We start from the raw sequence: 16,550 nt of genomic DNA on the forward strand, positions 1-16,550 counted from the left end.
GGGGCTCCCTGCTAGCTCACACAGCTGCTTTCTCTATGGGTACAAGCAGAAGACAAAATAAGAAAGGACAATGGCTCCTCCATATGTAAAGATCAAACTCTGACCCACAGCCTGCAGCACCCAGCCCAGGAGGCCAACCCGCGCTCTGTAGTAACCAGCCCAGGAAGTGAAACCGTTATCCCAACCCTACCTGCCCAGGAAGGCAAACAATAACCCTGTAACAACTGGCCCCAAATGGCCAGGACCTGATTAATAACTGACTGCTTCCTTAATTCTGCCCCCCCCTCCCAATTCAGGACCAACTGGAGGAAGACAAGTATGTAGTCTTAACCAATCAGGATGCCCTATTTCTAGTGAGCCCGCCTACAGCTTGCCCTCACTCCCAGCCTCTGTTTCTCTTTTTCCACGAAAAAGCCTCCTAGTTCCGCTGCCTGCCTTTGAGCCCGTCAGGACAAGTTCCGGTGTCTGACCGTGCTGCTGTCACAAGCCCTGAGCGAACAGCCCCTGCTCGCTCTGCTTTGGGTGCTCTTCATTTATTCGCAGTGCGCTCGCAGAAGCCGCTGAGTGCTGGTGCACACGGCTTGTGGATGCTTTGGGTTGATGGAATCATTCCTGGTTAGTGCGAAGGACCACCACAGACCAGCGTCTCACAGCGTTTTGCAAGAAGCGGTGTTCTGTCAGGGTTCCACGGTGCCCACGGCTGGGAACTTCAGAGAGGATGCTCCCAGCACCCTGGGATGGGGGTCCTTCGCTCTCCTCTCTGTCGCCCCTGCCCGGGGAGGGGGCGCAGGGAACAGACTACTCAGTGGACAACACAGGGAGTGGGGTCTCTAAGAGGCGGCTAGTTCAGACTAGTGTGGAAAAGTCTGTTCACCCCGCAGCTGCGCTCCTTTGGAGCCTGACCCGGTGCTGTTGCGTCCTCCCTTCCCTTAAGAGGGAGCACTGGGGAGCAGAGCCCACGCTGGCTGCGGAGGGCCCAAGGAGGGAGACCAGACATTTCCAGTCAGACTGGAAACTCTCCAGAAAAAATGACAAATGTTCTGGTACCATCCTTTCGCCCCCATTGAATGACAAGTCTCTCATAATAAAATGTTGCTTTTGGTAATGGACGTAATCTTTACCTCATTTTATTAAGTGATAGGAGTGACTGAAATGCCCCACTTAAGAGCAAGGTGCTGGGGCGCCTGGGTGGCACAGCGGTTAAGCGTCTGCCTTCGGCTCAGGGAGTGATCCCAGCGTGATGGGATCGAGCCCCACATCAGGCTCCTCCGCTATGAGCCTGCTTCTTCCTCTCCCACTCCCCCTGCTTGTGTTCCCTCTCTGGCTGGCTGTCTCTATCTCTCAAATAAATAAATAAAATCTTAAAAAAAAAAAGAGCAAGGTGCTGTAAGGAGAAACTGAAAGAAAAGACTGATATCAAGAAAGAGGAGGAGAGGGGCGCCTGGGTGGCGCAGTCGTTAAGAGTCTGCCTTCGGCTCAGGGTGTGATCCCGGCGTTATGGGATCGAGCCCCACATCAGGCTCCTCCGCTGGGAGCCTGCTTCTTCCTCTCCCACTCCCCCTGCTTGTGTTCCCTCTCTCGCTGGCTGTCTCTCTGTCACATAAATAAATAAAATCTTAAAAAAAAAAAAAAAGCAAGAGGAGGAGAGACAGAAACACGGGAGTGGAGCCCAAAGACCCCACCGCAGGCCACCTGGCAGGTTCTCGGGCTGGGGGAGGGCACAAGTAAGCGGGCTAGACAGCTGGGGCCGGCCCTCAGCATCTTGGGCTAGCCAGAGCAGGGGCACATTCACGTGGCGGAACCTGTCCTCGCCAGTCGATCACTGGCCGTCCCTGGCCCATTCCTCACTGCTCCCACCCTCTGTCCTAAGTCCCTGGGCCCAAAGTAGGTCCTGGGCTCCTACTGAGGGTCAGGGCACAGAGGGCCATGCCGAGAGTTCCTGTGGAAAGCCAGTGTCTTCCACCATGCTGTCTGACGAGTTCTCTTTAGCACATTGAACTTCTTTGTACAGAGAAAACCTATATATAGTAAAAAAAAAAAAAAAAAAAAAGAGTAGCTCCCGATATACTGTGTGCTCCAGGCTGTGACCCACGGTGGGACCAATTGCAATCCACGGTGTTCAGGCTCTTTTGAAGAACGGCTATGCTGCTTTTCCCTTTTTTTCCATTTTGGCTTGAGTAACAGGACTTTGAAAACCCACCATCTATTTTCCTAAGTGAACCTTCAGCTACACTTGATTTAAATCAGGGACTACTTGCGCTTAGGAATTTTAGGTCCCGGGAGAGGCTGAGGCAGAAACAAAAGGCCTTCCTTGGGCCGCAGCAGTGTCTGAGGAAGCATGCCTCTCCGGGTCACTTGGGAGGCTGGCTGACACCAGATCACCCCTCTCCCTCCATCCACAGGTGACCACAGAACTCCGGCGTCTGTACCCGAGCGAGACCATTGGCCCTGACCCCCTGCGTCCTCTTACGAGCTGATCATTGCACCCAAACCCAAATGGCAGAGGTTGCTTCTGAGAAAATGCCATAGATCAGAAGAGGGCAGTGGATCTGAATATTAAATAAACATTGGCCATTAGGCACAGCAGAGTGCGTCAGACCTCCTGCCTCTCTGCCTGCTTCTTGGTTCCACGCGGCACTGAGAAACAGTTATGTTCAGCACGCTACAACATTAAAACATCATTCTACGATAAAGTGCCTGTTAAAAGAACTTCAGAGATAAAGAATTATGTAACTGTCCCTTATTGGTCCAGAAAGGAAAGTGATTCAGTAGCTGGCCCACCCCACCCCCACCCCACGGCGTCTGATTGGCTTCCTTTAGCACTTTGAACTTCTTTGTACGACAAAAACCTATAATAACCAAAGAACGAGGACACTCCCTCATGTTCCAAGAAGGTCACATAAGTCGATTACATCGTATCTGAACTGGACTTCGAAATCTGCGGTGGAAGCAGAGTTTTAATGCAACCATGGAAAATGTGCTGTTTTTGGCTTTTCATTTGTTCTGAGAGGAACCTTAATGTTCTGTATTCCAACAAACCACTCAAAATGGAAAAAAAAAACACAAAAAAACCCCCAACCCCTTAACTTTATAAACAGAAATATATTCAACAGGGGCGCCTGGGTGGCACAGCGGTTAAGCGTCTGCCTTCGGCTCAGGGCGTGATCCCAGCGTGATGGGATCGAGCCCCACATCAGGCTCTTCCGCTATGAGCCTGCTTCTTCCTCTCCCACTCCCCCTGCTGTGTTCCCTCTCTCGCTGGCTGTCTCTATCTCTGTTGAATAAATAAAAAAATCTTAAAAAAAAAAAAAGAAATATATTCAACAAGTGTATTTTCACTCCTTGATGAGAAAGTGGTCTGGAAGTGGGACTTGGGGACCTCCCCCTGGCAGCTCCGTTGTGCCGCCTTGTCCCTCCATCCTCAGTGCCCCCTGGTTCCGGGCTGTGCTGTGTCGTATGGGTGCTTAATGTCCTTGTCTCCTGCATGAGGCCATGAGCTCCTGAGGACAATTTCGTGTGCTGACCCCCAGAAGAACATGGCATGGCACAGGGGCCATTAACTGCGATAGATTTAGTGAGCGAAGAGCCCACAGTACAGCACTGACATCTTCTGGAACATACTACTTGCTCCGCCGTCAAACAGCAGATCGATATGCAGCCTACACTCCTCTGGGACAAGCCAGCTTTTGTCTTGTCCTAGGTTTCCTTCTCGGGGAGCTGTGGGCTTACAGTTTGTCTACACTGGCCTCTGAGGCTGACCAGCCCTTGCGGGCTCAGGTAGGGTGAGGCCCGAGCACTGCTGGGGATCAGCAACCCCCTTCTCATTCTGTCTTGCTCCATCCTATGGGCCCTAATCCGCTCTCTGTGTCTTGCTCTGCTCATCCAGAATGGTGATCTGTGCTGCAGGGCCGCCGATTTCGGTAGCTGGCCTACCTCTGATTAATTGTCTTTCCCCTAAAGAAGAAATACAATGTGGGGCTAAGTTCATCTGATGATTCTGACTCAACCTGAGGCCTCTTACCGAGAAGCCACTCATGGGGAAGGAAGAATCAGAAATTCAGGGCTTGGCCTCCCAGCTGGAACGTGCACGGAGTTGCAAAATTGTACTCTCTCGATGCTCCTAGAAGCTCCGGCAAAACACAGTCGCTTCTCTGCAGTTAAGTTAAAGGCTCCACACTGTGGCTTGGCATTTATTCTTACAACCATGCTCTTTCAAACTATTAAACAACAGTTCATCAGAATTATACCATCAAAAATTCCTCGCCCATACTGGGCAGGGAAGAGTTGCTGATGCCTGGACCCTGGGTAAGCTTTTCCTCTCACCCCGACCTGTTTTAAAACCACTCTGATGAAAACTTAAAATAAAATCTGATGCTGTCCTTACGACACTAGTAAATAAACAGAGTGCCCATTGCTTTAATGTGGACAGGTTTTGAGCGTCACATGACAGCTCCTGCATTTGACGATGAATATAATCCATAAAAAAACGAGATAAACTTTTGTTTTCTTCATGTCTCTTCACAGTCAGTCTCCCCTGATGGCGTAATTCATAAAAGGCAGCTTCTAGTATTGATTTCCGAGGCACTCTGATGGCCGGAGGTAAAAGGAGCACTGTCCTTCCCATTCCACACGGCTGTATCCTGCCACTCAAACTTCCTTCATGCTCTCAAACTGTCAGTGCTATTTGGTCAACACCCCAGGTCTCTGTGACATCCTGGGAGCTGTGTGTACTTCTGGGTTCTTTCTGTAGCTCTCTGATGAATAGGAAAATCAGGCTGCCAGGCGCGAGCTCCCGGCAGGTTTCGGCAGGTTTCAGGATGCTTCTGCTGGGGTGTGCATGCAGGATGGAGAGAAGCATTACGCACTTACGTGCAAACTCCAACATTGCCCTAAGCCACTGAGTTCCTACCTTCCTTGTGCTCGCCTGTGAATAACACACCCGAAGGAAGGAGGGTACCTATCATATTGTTAGCCTTCTACGTAACCCTAATGATGGTATTATTAACCCGTGCTGTGTCCATTCACCACACAGCACGTGCACGCTCACACTGCTGTTTCTTTTGTGGCCTTCTGTCCTTTTCCTTTGACCACGCTGTGGATTTCTCCTGGGCTGAGACTGTGTTCTCTACCCCTTGGAATCTCCGTATTACCCAGAGAAGCCCCTGCCACATAGTAGGCTCTCAAAGAAATGTTGATGGTTGCTGAGCAGTAGAAACGATGAAATGAATAAAGCAACATTTTCCCTTGTAACTCAAGGTATGGATAGAATCTCTCCTTGTTTTCCTCTTACGCCAAATATCCTTCTCCTGAGTTTTTCCTGGAAGACTCTTAGGTCATGTTTCACTTCCTGGGAGAGAAAACTCGCTTCTCAGCTGCAGAAAAAATACGCTTAGTGAATGCCAATCCAAGGCATAGGGATGCAGGCCTTCCCTAGGTCTCTTCCGTTAGGGTTAAAGAGGAGTTGACCCGGTGGGATGTTTTCACACGTCTGTGTCCTCTATCAGCCAGCAGCTGTACCCGTAGCCTACACTGGCCTTCTGACGGCTTGCATCTTCTCTGCCCTGAACACGGCAAGTGAAGCGTTGATGGGGGGTCAGGGGGAGCAGATAACATCCTGTTTCTCTTCAGTGGCATCAAGTATGGCCCCTTTTGACAGGAGCAGCGTAACGATGCTGTGACTGCTTCTGACCAAGACGCAGAGATCAGGCAGCCTTACAGAGCAGATGGAAGGGCAGCCTGGAGGGACAGGGCATGGCGTGCGGCTCCCCAGCACTGGGGAGGGGCTGAATTGCGGTGTGAGTGTAAAATCCTTCTTGGGAGGGAAAAATTTACCCCTGGTGCTGCAGATGGAAATGTCTTCAAGTGGTGCTTCTTTATTCATAAACCACAGCTTTCAATAACAGGACACGATCTTTCCTACTTTGGTCAACTTTTTGGACTTTTTAAGAGAAGGGTCTGATGCTCATGGCCCTGAGCTCTTCCTCTTGGGATCCTAATTCAAGGATAAGAATCTTTCTATTTCTCTACTAAGGGAATTAAAAAAAAAGTACTTTTTTATTTTTTAATTTTTATTTCTTTTAAAAGATTTTATTTATTTATTTGTCAGAGAGAGAGAGAGAGAGCACAAGCAGAGGGAGCAGGAGAGGAAGAAACAGGTTATCTGCTGAGCAGGGAGCCCGATGCAGGATTCGATCTCAGGACCCTGGGATCATGACCTGAGCTGAAGGCAAATGCTTAACCAGCTAAGCCCCCCAGGCCTCCCAAGATCTAATTTTTTAGAGCAGTTTTCGAATCACAGCAGAGGTGGCTGGGGAGTACAGAGATTTCCCATGTACCCCCTGCCTTCCTGCAGCCTACCCCTCTACCAACATCCCGCACTCCGTATCAACAGAGCTATACATTTGTTACAGTGGATGACCCATCAATGATGCATCTTTAGGGGCGCCTGGGTGGCGCAGTCGTTAAGAGTCTGCCTTTGGCTCAGGGCGTGATCCCGGCGTTATGGGATCGAGCCCCACGTCAGGCTCCTCCACTGGGAGCCTGCTTCTTCCTCTCCCACTCCCCCTGCCTGTGCTCCCTCTCTTGCTGGCTGTCTCTCTATGTCAAATTAATAAATAAAAGCTTAAAAAAAATGATGCATCTTTATCCCCCGATGTCCGTAGTTTATCTTAGGGCTTTCCCTTGGTGATGTGTAGTCCATGGGTTTGGACAAATGGATAAGGGTGTGTACCCACCATTACAGTATCATACAGATAGTTTAACTGCCTTAACATTCCTCTGTGCTCTGCCTGTTCATACTTAGCGAGGGAATTTTTAAACTCTAGGGGGCGGTTTTCACCAGATCCCTAAACACAATTAGCGTCACTTCTTCAGCTGACGGTCTGATTCTCCTCTCTTTTTCAGTTAAAGAGTTTGTTTTGGTTTGAAACCAACTAGACAAAATAACTAAGTATTAATACATTTAGACATGAAGTACATTATTCTGGGTGCTGTGGGGGTAAGGAACAATCATTCAGGGTTGTTCATTTATTCTGGTTGCCTTATTTATGTCCCGGGGTTTTGACAGTCTCCTGGTTATCTTTCAAGATCATGAGCGGATTTTAGGTCTTAGTAGTTTGGTCTTACTTTTGAAAATGCTTATGCTTGGAAACTTTTCATAGGCTTAATTAGCTAGAGAATTCACTAGATCTCTTGGTTTCAACTCAACTGAACAATCTGCTTGGTGCTGAAGAATTTCAGGCTAAACTGCAAATGTGTCTGACAGTGTCAAGAGGACAGTGACGGGTGGTAGAGGGAGGGAGGCTGGCCCACATACCTGAATGCCAGACGGCAGACTCATGGCCAACGCCAAGCCAGCCAGGGCTCACTCAGGAACCCTTGTGAGTGGAAAGATCTGATAATTCTTCTCCTGTCCTCTCTCTCTTCACCTGCAGGTGGCAACCACCTGTAAACTTTCTGTGGTTTCATCTGGATCCTTCCGAACTGTTTCCTTAAGGCCAGCTTTGAAAGCTGTGGTCACCACTCTTGTGCACACAGCCTCCCCCCGCCCGCCCCCCGCCGAATGGGCTCTGGGACGGCTTCACCATTCCCACGTCCAGAGGTCTTCAGCCTCCTGTACCACCTTTGCATAAAGGGCAAACCTAGTGGATTTCTTTTCAGTCTTTATTCTTGAACTTCCAGCTGAAACTCCTGGCTACTCCCTTCTTCCCGAACCTCAGTCTTTCTTGGCTTCTCCCAGCGGTCTTTGTTATTCTTTATACCTTTCCTTCTGCAGCACTCTTCTGAAAGATGGGAGCTCTGTGTTCTGTCTTGGGCTCTCTTCTCTTACTGTGCACATTGTCCCGGGGTGGCCTGTGCCTGCCCCCCGGGCCCGTCGCCAGTGGGTTACTCCTTAATGTCTGTCTCCAGCTCAGGAGGCCCCATGGGGTCCAGACCCTCCGTGAATGCCCGTCTTCTTCCCCGACAATGCCCACTGGCTTCTCATGGGGGCTCACCTTCAACACATCCAAAGTGGAGCTCATTGTTCTCCTTCCTCTCCACCTGCCCCTTCCTCTTAAATCCTTTATGGTGGGGCATGTCATTGCCATTTTGCCTAAGAGAGAAAACTAAGAGTTCAGAGACTCCTCTCCACTTCTACTTTCCGTCATCTCCTCAGTCACCAGATTCAGTGGGTTCCATTTTGCCTCCGTCCCAATCCTTTCTGGCCCTTCTTCTTTGTCGTTACTATGTCAGCTTGTGTTCACCTCTCCACATCTCTTGACTGGATCATTGCAATGGTCTCCAGCTGGCTCTTTGCCAGTTTGGTGCAGTGAAGCCAGACCGCCTGGGTTTGAGTCCTGGCTCCATCCCAGAGTAACTGGGTGAGCCTGGAATGGGGTTAACTGTTTTAGGTTGTGTGATCTCATGTGACCATTTAGTTTATAATTTAGAGTGTGGGTATCACAGAGAGAAGTGGTTGAGCTCCATATAGAATTCAGAGACTGTGCCAACTTATGGAGCGTTCACCGTGTGCTAAGCTCTACGCCAAGCACGTTTATGTACAACTTTCTCAGTTAATTTCACTGAATCCTCTCAGTTACCGTGTGGCATCAGGATTATTATTGATATGGAAACCGAAGTCCTAAGCTAAGGTCACAAAGCTGGAAAATGGGCACGCTGCAATTTCAGACAAAGTCTGTCTGACACCAATGCCTTGCTCTTAACCACCCTGCATCTCTTTGTGGATCATAAGTATATCCTCAAGTTTTGACAGTATTCATAAAAATAGTTATAGATTCCACTGACACCCTTAACCACAGTAGAGGACATTCACTTTGAGTCCTTTTCAGGGCCAGTACTAATCATCTGTTTTAACAGGAATGGGCTTGCAAGTTGTTATGGACTGAACTGTGTCCCCTCAAAAGCGAATATTGAAGCCATGATCCCCAGTGTGACTATTGGAGATAGGTAATTAAGGTTAAATAAGGCCATAAAGGAGGAGCCCTAATCCAATAGGGTTTGTGACCTGGTAAGGAGAGGAAGGGAGACTGTGCCCTGTTCTGCTGTGAGAGGACCCACAAGAAGCTGGCCACTGTAAGCCAGGAAGAGAGCCTTCAACTGACACCGAACCCTCCTGGACCTCGATCCTGGCCTTTCCAGCCTCTGTAAAGTGTGAGGAGATCAATTTCTGTGGCTCGAGCCACCCCGTCTGTGGTATTATCACAGCCAAAGCTGACTAAGACCCAAGTCAAAGAGAGCAGCTTTGAAGGAGTGCTCTGACCTTCCGGTGCTGGGACACCGGTCAAAGAACAGCTTGAATTCTGGGGATGGAATCTGGCTTCACATAAACAATGGCCGCATCGAGCCTACACTATTGTAGTGAATAGATTGTACAATAAAATGATACAGAAGTTGTGCCTAAAATGCCACAATGGCACAGGATCCCCTTCCAAGGCGGTAAGGAAGTGTGACGCTTTTGTGTCTTCAGGAAAGTGAAGGCATAGCCAGAGTAGCTGGGATTTCCACGGACTTTAAAAGCCCCGGTGCTATAGGGGGCTGGGGCAAAAGGAGAGCAGCGACCGGATGAGGATGTGGCACAGGTGTCCACGCAGCTTGAGTGCACCGCACAACCCAAAAGCTGCTGTCTTGGCCACTGTACGCGTTATCGCAGATGAAGAAAAAAACAACGGTGACATTTATTTGAAAAACAAGTGATCAACACCCCACAGCGGAGAATATTCCATGCTTTTGTCACCGCACCAAGCACTTCCTCTTGCCGCAGCTACAGACACAGACAGAGGGCGTTCTGGTTTATACTAATAGCCAAATGCAGAGGAAAAGCAGCACATGTCCCAAAGCGACTGCTCTTGAGGGATGTTTTCCTGGCAGGGAAATAGCAATCACACAAAAATGTGACAGGAGGTAGTTGAATAAAGAACATGAAGAACTGGTGGCCTGTGGATGCATCGGGCACATAGAGTGTGTTTTATTAATTTGAGCCGACGCTTAAAAATAAGTAGTATCCGATGAAAATGGGCATTTCCATCTTTTTCTGGAAATTCAGAAGACCTGGCAACACTGGGCTTGCATTCTCACAGAGCAACAATGCGTTGAAGCTAGGACTGTCCCTTTTAGACGGGGCACGTTTTCTTTCTCTGAAACCTCCTTCTGAATTGTGTCCCCCCACCCCCATTCATAAGTTGAAGCCCCTAACCCCCAAAGTGACTGTACTTGGAGACGGGTCCTCTAAGGGGCTATCAAGGTTAAATGAGATCCTAAGTGTGGGTTCCTAGTCTGATTTTTCCCTCTTCCCTTGTGCACAGGCATACAAAGGAAAGGCTGTGTGAGGACACGGCAAGAACGTGGCCATCGGCAAGCCAGGAAAAGAGGTCTAAGGGAAACCAGTTCTGCTGGACCTCAAACTTGGACTTCCAGCCTCCGGAACCATAGGGAAAAAATGGCTGTTGTTTCCACCGCTCAGTCTGTGGCACCTTGTGATAGCAGTTCAAGCCTACTAATATACAGCTCACGCTCTGGAGAAGAGAGTTCTCTGAGAATTCCTCCCTGTGGCCCACTCTACACGCCTATCATCTGACCACCTCTCGAGACCATTCCCTCCCCATTCCTACTATACTGCTCTAGCTCTGACTCCAGGATCCCTTCAGGTGGCCTTTTAACTGGAACTTCCATCTTGTCTGCACCCCACCTCTGTTTCCCCTTAAAATCTAGCCACCCCATGCCTGAAAGAATGCTCCATCTAAGAGTTAAAACAGAACCACATCAGTCTTGCTGTTAAGCCCTCATGGTCACAGTGGCTCCCAGACTCCTGTGTTCCTAGCACCACGTGGGGTACTAAGTCCTGTGCAGGAAACAAAGCTCAGGTCATCGGGATGGACCCATGTGGGTGTTGGCATGCATCAAAGCACCCATGAAGCGTGTGGGCTATAACAAAGTGCCAAACAAGAGGTGCAAAGAGAATTCAATATGGGCATGAGGGAGTTACACATTTATTCCCATTGGAGGACTCTGGGCGTGTCTCCTGGAGGAGAAGTCATCATGGAAGATGGGACAGCCTCCGACTAGCGAGCATGGAGTAAGGAAGGGCCCTAAAGTGCATGCGTCCTTTCTGAGCCTGTGAGTTCTCCAATGCACATTCCAGAATAAGTGAATGGGGTCAGTGAGCAAGATGAATGCCTACTTAACTTAACGGCAGCAGAAGCAAACATTTGAGGACATAAATGGTCAGTAAATCGTACTTTTGATTCAAAGATTTCCAGCTAAATCCACTCTCAATCTTAACAAAACCAAGAACCTTTCTCAGTTTAATTAAAATCTATACAAAATCCAATAAACAATGTCATCCTGGGGCGCCTGGGTGGCACAGTCGTTGGGCGTCTGCCTTCGGCTCAGGGCGTGATCCCCGCGTTATGGGATCGAGCCCCACATCAGGCTCCTCCGCTATGACCCTGCTTCTTTCTCTCCCACTCCCCCTGCTTGTGTTCCCTCTCTCGCTGGCTGTCTCTATCTCTTCAAATAAATAAAAATAAAATCTTAAAAAAAAAAACAACAATGTCATCCTGACACAACAGTATGTGTTTTCCTGTTGACATTATCAGATGGAAGATACAATATACTTTAAGTCATTCAACATATGTACCAGAAGTTGGCTCTTTGGAGCCCACCATTGCCTTCTGTAGATATTCTCTCCCAGTTCCTTTTCATAGAATCATTAACTTATTAATTTTTACATATATGAAGCATGTTCTGCCTCACATATCCTTTTATTTAAAAAAATTTCTGTTCAACTGCACAATCACATGAAAACAACATTACATCGCCCCAACTCTAGACCTTATTTATTTTATTCTTCTTTCATTTCTTGAGACCACAATCCTCTCCTTTTTGAGTTATTTTAATATGAGGCACTTAAACTTTTTGGCTTGAGTAATTTCAAATTAGTTTCTTTCCAGAAAAATAAGTGGGTAGGAGCCTACTTTGAGCACTTGCATTTCTGAAGATCTTAGAAACAAGTAATGGTTTAATGAGGTATGAAATTCTAAGATTACATCTCGGTATTCTCAGACCTCTGGAAACATTGTTCCGTCATAGCGTAGAAGTTAGTACTGTAGATGAAAACTGTTTCTGATCTGGTCCTCTTCCCTTTTCAGGTAAAATGCTTGCTTATTTATTTATTTTTCTTCTCTCCCCCCCACCCCCCACCTCCCCGCCCTCGGCAAATTTTCCTTTACCTTAGAATTCAGCAGCTAGGTTTGTGTTGTTTTAATTATTCATTCTTGCACTAAGTGAGCTCTTTCAGACTAAAAACTTATTTGGTTCTCTAAATGTTAAATAAAAGCCCCTTCATTTATAACCAGGGATCTTACTCAAGTCATGGAATGGGTTCCTTTCCTATGCATAGCAGAATACAGAGGTAAACAGTTATTTTTTCCTTATATCTCACAAAATTGGGGTCAAAGCCCACATGTTAAATTTTCGTTGTTGTTTTTTGCCTTAACATTTAAAAGGCAACAAGCAGCCTCAGAAATTCATGATTTTTTTTTTTTATTCTACAGTAGAGTGCATAGAAAATGCTTTCTGGTGTTAACTTGGAGAAGCACTGCTATGCTTGCTACAGCTAAAGCTCTGAGAAAACCCTAGCAAACCGTGTAGTAGTTTGTTCCCTTGAAAACGCTGCTGATTCGGTGCCCACTTTCTTGCAGGCCGTCAGCACCATGCGCAGCTCCTGGGGAGCCTGCCGCGCTATTCTGCTTCTGGTTCTGAAAGAGAAGCATATGTTCTGGGAGCACTGGGGTTGAAATTACTCAATGAAATAAAAGTGCCATATCTTCAGCTGTTGAAGTTACTTCTCCAAAGGGAACGAGCCACACCTACCGACAACTCTGCCCTAATTCTGTGATTGGAATGAAAGCTTTGCGGTCACGCTAAAAGGTCTTACAGTCTCCTGCCATTTGCGTTCTTAAAACAAAGTGCAGAATGACTGCACCGTTGCAGGAAATGAGATGCTCGCGTTAGCCATCCCTGCGGATTACAGACTGGGGAAGTAAATCAATTGAGGGGGGCGGGGTGGAAATTCCCAGAGAAGCTCATTAATTAGTAATAAATGGGCAATTGGCCAAAATCACCCGGCAACGTGTTCTCGGCCGAATCACGAAAGTAAATATTGTCGGTGTAAAAATCAATGTAGCGACGATTTTAGCCTGCCCCAGCTCCCCGCACACTTCTGCGACCGTAGCCCACCCGGCGCGGAACGAGAGGGGCCCTGCGCCCGGGGCGGGGCGCGCGCCGACGACACCTACCCAGCAGCAGGAGCCGGTGCGTCTGCTGCAGGTCGCGCTTCTGCTCGCGGAGCATGCGGTCAATGCTCCTGCTGACCTTCCTCGCCTCCCGCTCTGCCTCGCGCTCCTCAGCCCGCGGCTGCTCAGGACGCCGCCGCCACTCCTTCTTCGGGGCGGCTTTGGGCCGCGCGCACGCCAGACTCCCGCCGGCGCCCGGAGGGAGAGGGGCCGGGGCCGCGCCGCCCCCCACCGCCGCCCGGGGCAGGGCGGGGGTCGGGGCCGGGACCGGGGCCGGGCCGGGCCGCGCGTCCTCTGCAGGCGCTTCCGAGGAGGCGCGGGGGACGTCCTCCGGATCCCCGAAGAGCAACGGCCGCAGACTGTAGCACAGACCCATGTGGACGCGGGGGTGCCGGGTGCGGGGGGCTCAGGCCGGGGCCCCGGCGGAGGGGCGGGAGGGGGCTGCACCCGGACCCGGCGCGACGCTGCCGTGCGGACTGGGGGTGTGGCCGGCCCGGGCCGGGGGCCACGGCCCCTCACTGTCCCAGAGGGACATTTTGCATTTTCCGCTGGGTGCAGGGGGTGGCGGCCGCCTGGACTGGAGATCACCTGATAACGCGGCGAGCGGGCCGAGCCTACAGGCCTCCGCGAGCCCGGCCCCCGTTACCGTAAATACCGCCTCCCGGGCCGTCCCTCGTTACCGTAAAAACCGCCGCCAGAACCGGCCCCCTTTTACCGTAAATACCGCCGCTAGGGCCGGCCCTCGTTACCGTAAATACTGAAGCTTTGGTGCTTCCGTTGTTGTACATACCACCGCCGGGTCCACTCTGGTTACGGTAAATACAGCCGCCTGCCCCGGCCCCCGAGACGGTAGGCACCGCCTCGCGTTCTGGTCTTCGGTACCGTAAATACGGTTGCCCGAGCCTAGCGTGCAGCTGCGGACAGTGCCGCAGTGGCGGTGGTGGTGCTGTCACCACCCGGAGCTGCCATTGCAGCACTTAAAAAACCACCGAAGCTTCGATCCGGGACAGTGGTAAATAAGAACGGGAAGAGATGGGGATGCTAGCTTTCAGATCTTGAACTGCCGGATGTATTACCTGGCAGAGATCACTGCACCTTGCCTCTCCTTTTTCACTTACATCGTACACACAAGCAGACATGTCTGCACGCTTTTGATCCTTACCTTAATTCTGTTATGCCTTTGATCTCGACAAAATCTCCAGGTCAGGAGGTCCATGACATCATTTTTAACAATTACACTTATTAAAACATTGAAAAGGAGAACATGTAATTGTCATACACTATTTTTGTTAAAGCGAATATATGTAATTGCACTTTCTATCCTATTTTTTAATCCACAGTACAGGGGAGAGAGAAGCGAGAGGCATATTCAGACCGGGTGCCGTTTCTCCAGGCCTCTTACGGATACAGCCCCACCAGACATCCCCATTGTCTATTATTTCCCACTTAATATCCATCATCCTATCGAACAACTGTTGAAAATTTCGATAACTTTTAAGAACTCTGCTATAACACGTGTTCTTTAATTTCTACCAAATGACATGAAATACTATAACTGGTAAATATATCTAATGTAAATTCCATTAATAGCAGCAGATTGGTCTCTTTAATACAACGCCCCACTCACAAAGATACATTGCACCAATTGGCACTCGGTGTAAATATTACATTTGATTTTTTATTATTTTTTTATATTTTGAAAGAGAACTTTTTATTACTTTTATGTACAGAAAATTCAACAGTATCCACTCATTCCAGTTTGGTGCCCAGTTCTTTAGCCTTTGTCTTTTCCAGCTTGGCGATGTGAGCCACTGACTTTGGACCCAGGACGTGGCCTCCCCAGTGACGGTGGATCTCCTCGTATCTGCTATTGTAATTGGTCCTGATGGCTTCCACCAGCTTAGCCAGAGCTCGTCTTCCTGGGTGAAGGCCACATTGGTACAGATCTTCCTGTGGACCAGACACCCCAGCCTGGCCTTCCCCTTGATAATGCAGTAGGGAAACCCCATCCTATAACACAGAACAGGCGGGAAGACAGCCAGCTCAATGGGACCCACATCGTGTGCAATCGCTACCAGCTGAGCCTTCTTGTTTCCCACTGAGGTGGTGACAGTATTAACCCCAGCTCAAAGGACAGGCGGCGTCTTAGTGCGCACATCCCCTTTGCCGGCAGCTTTCTTCATGGCCCAGGCCAACAATCTCTGCTTCTTCTCTTGCTCTGTCTCTGGTCTATATCTGTGGGCCAGCTTAAGCAGTTGCTGTTTGGCGGTCCCAGGCCTGGACGAACTGGTTAATCACAGGAGGCACTTTTAGACGTTTATAGAGAATAGCCCTTTGCCCCTGCAGCCGGATGTAACAGGGCCATTCCACAAAGCGAGTGAGGTTCCTTTTGGGCTGGGTGTCCCGTCCATTGCCAAAATTATTGGGCCTTTTTCAAACAGGGGATTGACCACGTTCTTGGCCTCCTGTTTCTTCACAACAGCAGGAGACGGGGCCCCCTTCTTCGCCTTAGCGTCCTCTCTGATGGCTGGAGGAGAGAGCTACATTTTGATGACATTTTAAAAGAAGGAAATTAGAGATCTAGATTCACATTTATTTTAGGGCCCTGTTAATAACAAATGTATATACCATGTAATGTTTTGGACCTAATATTATCCCCCAAATCTGCCAAAATTAGCTGCACTTTTAGGTTTTTGAAGAGTAGAAGGAGGACTATAGAAAATCTAACTTGAGAAAACAGAAACCGCTATTATCAGCATGATTTTCACTATTCATTCACCTGCCCATCCACCGTTTCCCATTCATTTATTTAGTATTTATCAAGCGCCAACAATATCCTAGGCATTCTGGCTGGTATCAGGTGAAGCAAAAGACACTGATCTTTGTGGTGTTTATACACTAATGGGGTAGAAATACGTTCAATCATATACACACAAGTTAATAAACTTATTATATATTTCAAATTATACAAATGCTGTGAAGGGAAGGAAGAGCGTTCTCCAAGAAGTAATAAGGGAAGGCCCAATTTAAATTTGGAAGGGAGGCAAAGAAAAGGAAAACACTGATTCAAAGGGATACATGCATCCCTATGGTTATAGCAGTATTATTTACAACAGACAAGATATGGAAGCAACCCAAGTGTCCATCGATAGAAATGGATAAAGAAGCTGTTTTATATATATATATATAAAGAAGCTGTTTTATATATATATATATATAAATATATATATATTTAATAATACATATTATATATTGTAT

At 48.6% G+C, this 16,550-nt stretch overlaps 1 protein-coding gene across 1 annotated transcript in view; it reads right to left on the reverse strand.

Moving 5' to 3' along the window:
- LOC125282356 (guanine nucleotide-binding protein G(olf) subunit alpha-like) overlaps positions 1–13,491 on the reverse strand; it is a 53,563-nt gene extending 40,072 nt beyond the window's left edge. Inside the window, exon 1 of the mRNA XM_048216979.2 lies at positions 13,296–13,491. The gene's annotated coding sequence lies outside the window, so the exon portion shown is untranslated. The remainder of the gene's footprint in view (positions 1–13,295) is intronic.
- Between the last annotated feature and the right edge of the window lie 3,059 nt (positions 13,492–16,550).

The sequence above is a fragment of the Ursus arctos genome, unplaced genomic scaffold (genome assembly GCF_023065955.2).
Source record: "Ursus arctos isolate Adak ecotype North America unplaced genomic scaffold, UrsArc2.0 scaffold_39, whole genome shotgun sequence".
Lineage (NCBI taxonomy): Eukaryota > Metazoa > Chordata > Mammalia > Carnivora > Ursidae > Ursus > Ursus arctos.